The sequence below is a fragment of the Carassius auratus genome, chromosome 48 (genome assembly GCF_003368295.1).
Source record: "Carassius auratus strain Wakin chromosome 48, ASM336829v1, whole genome shotgun sequence".
Taxonomy (NCBI): domain Eukaryota; kingdom Metazoa; phylum Chordata; class Actinopteri; order Cypriniformes; family Cyprinidae; genus Carassius; species Carassius auratus.
Window position 1 is genome coordinate 6722295 of NC_039290.1, and position 10919 is coordinate 6733213.

At 35.0% G+C, this 10919-nt stretch overlaps 1 pseudogene; it reads right to left on the bottom strand.

Annotated features, from left to right (window-relative positions):
* Positions 1–3453: 3453 nt before the first annotated feature.
* LOC113065667 (proto-oncogene tyrosine-protein kinase Src-like) lies at positions 3454–10551 on the bottom strand (annotated as a pseudogene).
* Between the last annotated feature and the right edge of the window lie 368 nt (positions 10552–10919).

Consider the following 10919-nt stretch of genomic DNA (forward strand, 5'->3'; position numbering starts at 1 on the left):
AATGATTCGCGAACCCGCTCCGAACTCCCGAACTGACTCAAATGATTAGCGATCCCGCTCCGAACTCCCGAACAGACTCAAATGATTCGCGATCCCCATAACTGACTCAAATGATTCTTGATCCCGCTATGAACTCCCGAACTGATTCAAATTATTCGCGATCCCCAAACTGACTCAAATGATTTGCGATTCCGCTCTGAACTCCCGAACTGACTCAATCTGGGGCACCCCCAGAGGGGACACCATCCCAGTTTCTCAAAAAAAACAAAAAAAACAAAACACTTTTCTAACGTCAGTAGCATTTGAGGAGTACTATGACTTAAGACTTAAGAATGACTTATAGTCATAAAAACAACTGTTATTGTTCATGTAGGTGTCAGCTATAAAGCACAATTGAATTAAATGTTTGATATTTATTAAAATAATCTGTAAATCATATGTAAATAATGCTACTCTTTCACATGGGCTCAAACGCAAATTTAAAGCTCAATAACATTTGAGGAGAAAGACTTGCATTCATAAAACTATTGTAATGTGTTCATTTAGGTGTCAGCTACAATGCACACCTTATACATTTTTAATATATATTAAAATAAAGAATAAATCATTTAGGTAAAAATGAGGCCCGTTTATCACTTTCAGGCACATTCCTGTGAATTTTTTTTTTTTCAGGTTCCCTTACGAAAATTACCCATGGTTTTAACTATAACACCACAATCATTGTTCTTGTAGCATGGTAACTGCAAATTAACCATGGTTTTGTTACTTTAAATAATAATTTACAAAGTATTAATATACTGTAATATTTTGTTGTTGTTGTTGTTGTTGCTATAAAAACAGACCTAAGCCATCAATAGCCTTTAATATGACTTAAAAATGCATTATATAAAAAAATAATGATGCAATAATGATTGGTTAATAATAACACTATTAAAATACATAATGTAGGCAAATACAAAATAAACTATGTATGTACATTTTATTACAAATGCCATGTGATTGCTGTTACACTTACAGGACAATCAAATCCTTGTTTAGGCTACTGACCAAACATTTAATTCAAACATTCACTTCATCTTTCATTTTTGGACACCTTTTTGCTATAGATAGCACAGGCTTTATAATTTCTTTAACAAAAAAGGTGCATATCACAACCCTTACAAAAATAAACCATGGTTTTATCATATAAAACTGCTTAGTTTCCTTTTGCATGATTTCTGAATGCTTGAGACTATAAAATAAATTAGAGTCATAATAAAGTTATAGCCACAGGTAAATGTCGAGAGCTACAATTGTGATTTGTAAACAATACAAAGTATTCATTTAGTTTTATTTGATTAAAGTTCTTTTTTCACCCCTATAGTAGGTGTTTTTTCCATCATCATATTTGAGGAAGGGGGACACAACAATACAATCCTGCTCACGGCACCAATTTGGCCAGCAGCGGCCCTGAAGGTGTTGATATACAGGTCTCTGGGAATGTGTGCTCTACCACACACACACACACACACACACACTGAAGCACGCGTGGTGTTTTCAGCTCTTCACTATATTGACGCATGATGTATGCTACACATGTGCACGTCAGCACACTATGAGAGGATTTCACCATTTCATTTGATAAAACTATCGTCATTCATTCGTATCGTATACACAGACTGACAGAAACGGCAATGTCTTTATGACAACCTGTCAAAATAAAATCTCGGTATAACTTGAAGAAATTCAAACAGAAATATAGTACTATTGCACAGTAGAGTATGCTATCCCTCAAATAGGCCTAGTAGCTAATAATAATAGTTTATTAAAAAACACAGAAACTCTGTCTACAACTCAAACTCTAACTCAAAGAAATTATGTAAGAAATTGCTTTGTAAAATATACTTAAAAAAGATATACTAAAACATTATTTTAAAGTAATATCACACAAGTTTTCATATATGTTTTAATTTAAACTTGCCAAAACAACAACACCATATTTTTCAAAAACAATTTCTAAAAGTACATTTGTATTTGTGCCTATAATGTTTATTTATTTATTATTATTGTCAGCTAATAAAACCTATGCTTCAGGGACCATATTCATATAACATCTAAGGCTAAATGTAGCTCTTGACTGGTTGAGTTAGATGATGATTAACACTAAACAGTAGAAAATCAGTTGAGTTTCCCCAGCTGAAAATGTCATTGGCTGTTAAAATCTTGTGTTTCTTATAATAAATTGACATATTGATAACACTGAATCTTTTATAACGCTCTTAATTACATGTCGATGCATACTGTATGCATTAGTGAGTGTGGTGGTGCTTATGGGGTATGGTCACTTATTCCTTATATGAACTGTTTCAAATGCAAGACATTGATTGCATGAGATTAAGTTTGTAAATGATAGACTGTGTCCTTTTGTAGTGTTCACATATATTTATCATCAAACTGTGATAACTGTGACTAAATTCAGTATATATACGTCTGCCATATGTTGCCACCCCTCAAAAATTCCTGCCCCCTTCTCGCCACCCCATCAATATTTTTCTAGATCCGCCCCTGTAGCTAACATAATCATAATTCATAAAGAGAGTTTTTTTATGTTAGCATATTCATCAGACAATACTTAAGTCTACACAATTTTGATTATGTAAAACCAACTATATTACAGCAGCAGTTTTAAAGATGTTTTCTTCGCCTTTTTTGACTACTAAAAAAGAGAATGTAGCTAAATTTTATGCAATTAATTTGTGTTTCCTGCTAGCTAAATTTCACATAGCCTGCATAAACAAGAATCTGTCTCAAACTTCTCTGTAAGCCATGGTAACCACAAAGTAATTTGCTGCACTAAAACTATTAAACATGGTATTTATAGTAAAACTGTGAAATGGTAATCAACACACCAAAAAACAAAAACAAAAACAAAACATGGTTAGCCTACTACACTTTTACTATAAACCATGGTTAATTTAGGGATTTGTAAATGTGTATATTTTCTGTCCTCTCACATCAAAATAGACCAGTTTTGGACTGTTTTCACTTGTAAACGGTGCTTTATCAATGCATATTTCTCTCCTGATTCAGACAAGACTTACTTTTTCACTGGAGAAAGCAATGTTATGGATGGAGGACAGAAGCAACAGTTTGGAGTTACAAATGTCTTGATGATGGATTTGTTTCTTTCCAATACAGTTTTCACTTCACAAGATGTTAACGGAGATTTGTGTGGATTACTTGTTGATTATTGTGATGTTTTTATCAGCTGTTTGCCCTCTCATTCTGACGGCACCCATTCACTGCAGAGCATCCATTGCTGAGCAAGTGATACAATGCTAAATTTCTCCAAATCTGTTCCGATGAAGAAACAAACTCATCTGCATCTTGGATGACCTGAGGGTGAGTACATTTTCTGCAAATTTTCATGAGCTACTCTTAAAACTAGCTGTGAATAAAACATAAAAACTTGTGTTTAAATCCAAGCTTTAGAAACATAGTTTATTGCACTTAAAAAAAGAAAAGATAACACTATGTCAAAAAAAGAAAGTACAAATCTCATTTCAGTTTTATTTTCTATTTTGAAACAAGTCTTTGCAGAACTGTACACTGGGAGCAAGTACCTGCAATCTGATTGTGAGCAACTGCAGTTAAAATACAGACAGGAAACTCATAGAAAACAACTGCATAGTAACTACATTAGTGCACGAGTCAACCCTAAAGAAATGCCTCTTTAAGGTGAGTTTATTACTGTAAATAAAAATAAAGAGTCGAAAATAAAGCAAGCGAATTGTATCTGTGAATCTGATCACATGATGGCATGCTGTTTTGTGATTGGCTGCTTCTCTATGCATTCAGTTGCTGTAGGAAAAAACTGGTTTTGTGGAGTGGCAAAGATATTTTTTGTGGTCAGCTTTGAACAGGACTGAACGTCTATCTATAACATTGATCTTACAGGGAGAACCAAGCAAAGATCTGCTGAACATAAACTGAGGCAATATGAATAAATATGAAAAGAATATTTACATACGAAAGTATTTACAGTATATTGGTATTGACAGGCGTCACACATCTACCAGCTAAAGTACCGCGATTACAGCTGCATGCTATTCTAAACAATGCATCAAAACTTGATGTTACTCCACTATTCACACTTCCAAACCCTTACGATCAATGCAAACTCAAATCTATTTCATTCTACATTGTCTCAGCAGTGATTATATTATTTATTCGGCTACCCGAACCATCACTATGCATTCAGTAACCGACCCGAGATCAGTTTCTAACACGAAACACCTCACAGACGAGGTTCATGGCTCTCTGTGGATCTGATGGGAAAGCAGTAGTGATAGAACTGAGGTCGTTACCCACAATTATATATATATAACAATGGCTATTTTGCATATAAAATATTGGCAAGTTTGACTGCACGTGTCAGAATTTGTCTCAAAAAAGCCAAAAACTATTGCAAAAGATAAAACGTTTGAAATTCAAGAACTCTAACGAGCTTTGAGGAGTCAGTTCAAACATCAGTTGAAGAATATTCATGAGTCATAAAAGCAATAGTTCACCTACACTATAAAAATTTATTTTCGTCCTGTGTTTTCGTCTTGTTTTCCTGCATAATTATTCTTAAATCAACTTGAGACGCCAATTACTTAAGATAAAAATTCTTGTTTTCTAAAAAACTTGTCTAAATTAAGTGAGTTTATGCTTAAAATGAGAAATAACATTCAACAATTGGGTAAGAAAAATACTGGATTGTATGGGTAAACGAGTTTCCAGACATTTCACTTGATTTAAAAAAAAAAGACTTTGCTTCTCGGTAAATGTAACTTGATTTAAGAATGTTAAGATATTTGTAATGGGGAAAACAAGACAAAAAAAAAAAAAAAAAAAAACACGGAATAATTTTTTTTTTTTTTTTTTTTTGAGTAGAATTCACTCACCCTCATGTCGTTCCAAACATTTATGCTGTTTTTGCCTTGGGATACAAAAAGAGACATTTAGAGGATGCTTTTCCCATGCAATAAATGTAAAAGTATTGTATATGGAAAAGAGCAGCATGAACTTTCAGCTAAATGTCTCCGTTTGTGTTTTACACAACATGAGGGTTAGAAATGACCAATTTTCAGTTAACTATTCCTTTAGTTTCTAGTTACAAAGCCTGCTCATCCTCTTTGATACAAAAAACCCCCAACATTAATAAAAATACATTTTATACATAATAAAACAGTAGAAAATTGGTTTTTTCCCCTTTGTATTGGCACAGAAAGTAGGACTATACAGTCATATCTGCTTTAAACATAAAACAACGCTATATATATATATCAGTAGTTGTTTTGAATACTAGAAGAGTAGTACAACTGTAGCAAATGAAGCCACAATCTGAACGATTCTCTAATTGAGTCCGTAGCAAAAGGAAGAATGTTTTGTTTCCAGAATTTCAATTTCAGTTTCCAATCACGTGACCAGTTTCAAAAAATCACGTTCTTATTCCAGTTGATCCAGGTTCATACAAAAGAAAAGAAACAAACAAACATAGTGGGACAAAAACTCATTTCTACCCGGCATAAAACACCACGTTCAGATACAGACCCTGGATATCTATTGGAAGACATTAACGGGAATGTCCGTTCGTCACGATATAGAAAGAGAGCTGTAATCACAGATGACACAATCTCATCCATCTGAGCTTGTGAACGGGTCGCAGGGTTCATGACAAACACCAGAGCTGACGGAGGGGGATGGGAGAGGATAGGGGAAGTGAGGGATTGTGGGATTGTGGGAGGAGGATGAATGACAGATCTGGAGCATCCGCTAAAAGAGTTTAGGAGAGAATGGTGGTACATCGAGGTCAAGAAAAACAGCTTGAGATCAATCTACAGAGCATTGGAAATAAAGCCTTGCAACAATTATCAGCAGAAACAGCAAGCTGCACGGCCGAAGAAGCAATTTGTTAGTGAATTTCTTTGCGAATGATGCAGAAAAGATGCATCTCGTCTTGCTGTTTGAAACTCATCTGCGATGAAAGTGGAAAAAAAAAACATGCGATTACAATAACAGAGGGGGAGATGCTGTAACACCGAGAGCGTCTGAAGACCCAGCAACGTGCTTAAAACAGGCTGGATGCTCTGAGATCTTTCCATGTGGATCAGTATCAGTAACTTCCCGTGTTTGTTTCTGGTCAGGAAAAGCATCTCTCTTTCTCTTTCTCACACTCGACTGGATCTGCATCTCTAGAGGTTCTCGCCCGGCTGGTACTGTGGTTCAGTAGAGGTGAAGTAGTCTTCCAGGAAGCTCTGGAGGTATTCGAAGGTGGGCCGCTCTTCGGGCTCCTTGCGCCAGCAGGTCAGCATCAGCTCGTGCAGGGATTCGGGGCACTCAGCGGGACAGGGCATCCTGTAGCCTCGCTCCACCTGGTCCAGCACCTCCCGGTTCACCATACCTGACGAGAGACGGGGGGCGTCAGATTGTGGTGCAGAAAGTGGCATGGCACATTTTAACCAGGCAGAGGATGTGGGTTATCAGCAGGGAGGAACGACCAGAAATGTTTTCATGTGCCCTTTCATGTGGAGGGGGACTCTTTAAAAAGTTATTTAATACGGCAATGTGACTTGTGCGTTATTTAAAAGCAATTGAAAAACTTTTGTAGAGATGAAAACCCTGCATTCGAGTTGATGTGGATAATTTGGAAATAACAGTAATAATAATTTATATCTTTAAGAAATTATTACATTATGGCCTGTGAAAAAATGCCCCACGAAATCTTTTATTTTAAAAAAAAATAGAAATTCCTAAACCCAATGTGTTGGAAGTGAATCATATTAAAAGAAAATTATTTTCATGTAATGTATTTGTAAGTTTAAAAGTATCATTTTAAATTTTTTAGAGATAAAAACCTGCATTGGACTCATATATTATATTTTTAAAAAATTATTATGACCTGTGAGTGATTATAATTTTTTAAATTATTATAATTAATTCATTTATTCCATCTTTTTTAGAGAATTATAATAATATGTTTCATTCTTTTAAAAAAGATGGAATACATCATTTCATTTTTATTATTATAATTATTATTATTATTATTGGTAAATAAAAATTATTTTGAGGATACAACACATACAAAATATACATTATTAATAATTTATAGAATAATTTATACTTTCATTTGTTATACATTTGTTATAATATTTTAATTATTCTATAAATATTCTGATTAATATTTGATTAATATTTGAAATATTAAGTTTTTTTAGAGATGATAAACCCTGCACTGGACTATATAATAATATAATAATAATAATATGTTTTAAAATAATGTATATGCTTAATAATGAATGCTTTTAAACTGATTATTTAATTAAAAAAAAAAATATATATATATATAAATATATATGTGTGTGTTTGTGTCTGTGAGATATATATAAAGTAGATTTGAATGTGAAGGTGAAGCAGTGACTCTCTTTGATTCATTCTTGACGTGGAGCAGCAGTACCTGGGTAAGGCACCCTGCCTTTGGTCGTCAGCTCCGTCAGTAAGACCCCAAACGACCACACGTCAGATTTGATGGTGAAGCGGCCGTAAAGCGCCGCCTCTGGCGCAGTCCACTTGATGGGAAACTTGGCTCCTGTTGTAATAATGATTTAAGAGAGGCCTGTCATCATGATTAAACTGATTCAGTTAAGGTCAAACCACATAAACGGCAACAGCAGTAGGTCTTGAAAACGAGACAGAGACGTTACGGCCTCTGGAAAGAAACTGGAGAAGGAAGAGAGAGTCGCTGTGTTCCTGCTCACCCTGTCTGGCCGTGTATTCGTTGTCCTCTATGAGTCGAGCGAGGCCGAAGTCAGCCACTTTACACACCAGGTTATCACCCACCAGGATGTTGGCCGCCCTGAGGTCCCTGTGCACATAGTTCATTCTTTCCACGTACGCCATTCCAGAGGCGATCTGAGGACAGCACATATATTATAACACTGCTGAGTATCCACAGAATAGAAACAGATTTATCTATTATTTATATATTATTATGAAGACAATGGCAGTGGCGCGTGGCCAGCACAGTGCTGATTTTAGTGATGCTCTCTACAATATTCAACTCTCTAAATATAGTCCCTCCTTTAACGCAGGGCTATATAGTTTCTTTATTTATTTTGTTTTATTTTAGTCAGCCTTTGAGTCCTGGAAATGTGTTTTATTTTAACTTCAGTTACAAAATCTAATAGAATTGATCAATATGAATACTTTTATTCACCAAGGATTCATTCAATTATAAGGCCGTTCTTGTGAACTTTCTATTTATAAAAAGAGTCGTGCAGAAAATGCATCATGATTTCCAGAAAAATTGTGTTTTTCAAGGCATGAATTCTTTTAATGCATTCAGTTGGTCAAATGTCATAGTGATGTCTTCTGTAATGATAAAAAACTTATGTCAAATTATAATTCAAAATATTCAAATTTCAAATAAATTATGTTCTTTTGAACTTTTTATTCAACAATGAATCCTGTGGGGGAAAAAATCAACAAGGAATAGATTTAAAGGATGTTTTCCACACAAACATATTACCTGAATATATTATAAAATATATTAAACATTGATAATTATAAATTAATTTTTTTTTTCTTGAGCAGCAGATCAGTCTATATCAGAATGATTTCTAAAGATCATGTGACTCTGAAGACTGGAGCAATGATGCTAATAATTCAGCTGCGCATCACAGGAATAAATTACATTTGACAATATATTCAGATAGAAAACATCTATTTTAAATTGCAATAATATTACAGTTTTTTACTGTATTTTTTTGCAAACTAAATACTGCCTTGGTGAGCATGAGATGTCTTTCAAAAACATCATTCAAATAATGCAAATTTTCTAATATAATGTTTCCAATTTTCATTACTTTTTATTTAAGTATCAAAACTGTTAAAGGTTTACTTTTCTTTGCAATTTCCACAACCCAGTGTGAAAGTACCTGAGATGCCATATCCACAAGCTGAGGCAACCGCAGCATTTTGCCCATGTCACCCTTCAGGAAATCCAACAGACTTCCTGTGAAAGCAGAAATCACAGCGTCACATCTCCATTTACACTTTTACTGGCAGACAAACTGATAAAATCCAGATTTGAATGCTCTATTTACATGCTATCTTCCTGCCAGTTCTTGTTTCTTGGACACCTTTATCCCAGTATAGTTGACTGGATCTCTGTACTGACCTTGTCCCATGTACTCAGTGACGATGTAAATGGGCTCCTCCGAGACGACAGCGTAAAGCTGCACCAGCTTCTCGTGCCGGAGTTTCTTCATCACCTGTGCTTCCTGCAGGAAAGCCTCAGGAGACATAGTGCCAGTCTTCAGAGTCTTGATGGCCACACGTGTCGTGCCGTTCCAAGTGCCTGATGGAAAAGAGACACCGAAATCATCGTCTGTTATGTGCTGTTTTGTTACTAATTAATGGAAGGAAGTTGAACGAGGAAGTCTTACCCATCCAGACCTCTCCGAAGCAGCCCTGGCCCAGTTTGACGTCCAGTCTCAGAGAGTCTCGTGGGATCTCCCAGGCGTCCCGTGCCAGGCCCTGCGTCTGAGGCTTCAGCACGGGACACACGTCAGTCAGACAGTGACACAGGCCGTCTGTGTGCTCTGTGACAGACACGGACAGAAAGAAGCGTCTTTTTCTGTTAAATATTTATGCAACATATCGTAAATGCAACAGAACTTTCAAATCACTTTTAGAAGACGGCCTCATTTTGATTCTGTATTAATGCACTAAATTAGATGCTTTTGTTGCTTGCAATTACAAACAGAATTAAAATGAGCAATGGCAATTGATCTACGGTAGATAAAAAAAGTTGAAATTTAAATTATGATTTTTAATAAATAAATAAAAGATAATACTTATCAACTTAACATAATTATTTAATAATACTTATAAATATTATTTTAAATAATAAAAATAATTATATATACTTTTATAAACTAACAATAATAATTAAAACATAATAATATATGTACCTAAAGTAGTATTTTATTATAATAAAATAAAATTATGCTAATATAAAAAAATTTAATGAAACATTTTTGGAATTTTAATAAAAAAAACAAATAAAAAAACATCTTACTTATAAATAACATAATAAATTAACTTATTACCATATGTATTTAATCTCACATGGTTTTAGGCCCTAGAGCAGCACAAGAAATAAAGGATGATTCATTCTATATTTCTTTGTTTATAGTTTTACCGTCTTCTTATTTTGCAACAGCTCAAGTTCCCACTTCCAGAAATAACAGTCTGTATCACTTCCATCACAGACATTCAGAGAGGAGCAGGCGTCTGTGAGAAAGTGACTTACGGCGGTAGTGGTTGACCAGCTGCTGTAAAAGTACTGAACTGTGTGCGGGACGTGATGTAAAATCCCCCGCTGTCCAGCTTCCGGATCTTGTAATGTTTCACATTTAGGCCCTTGACGTTGTCGTAATCCAGGACAGAAAGACAGTAGGCTCCTGGAAAGACACAAAGAACACATTTTAGAGGTGAACTGGATGACATAGATGCACTAACAAACATTTACCCAGGTTTTAGATTTGAAACTGTCAGATTCTACACTTTTGTAGCATTTTATTTATCTTTGAAATCGACTAAACTGAGCAAAACATGCATTCATTGCATTTCTTTCTTTCTTTCTTCTGTCGCACTCATAGCACTATACTATGGAAGTCAATGGCTACCATCAACTGTTGGTTTCTGAAATTCCTCTTTTGTGTTTAACAGAAGGAAGAAACTCATACAGGGTTGTATCAATGAAGGGTTTATGATTCAGGTCTTGGAAAGTGCATTCCTGTAGGCTTTATAGGGTTAATAAACACTGTATACAATGGTCTGTAGAGGGCGCTGTCGTCATTACACACGTTCACACGGCTCATTCACTTGCT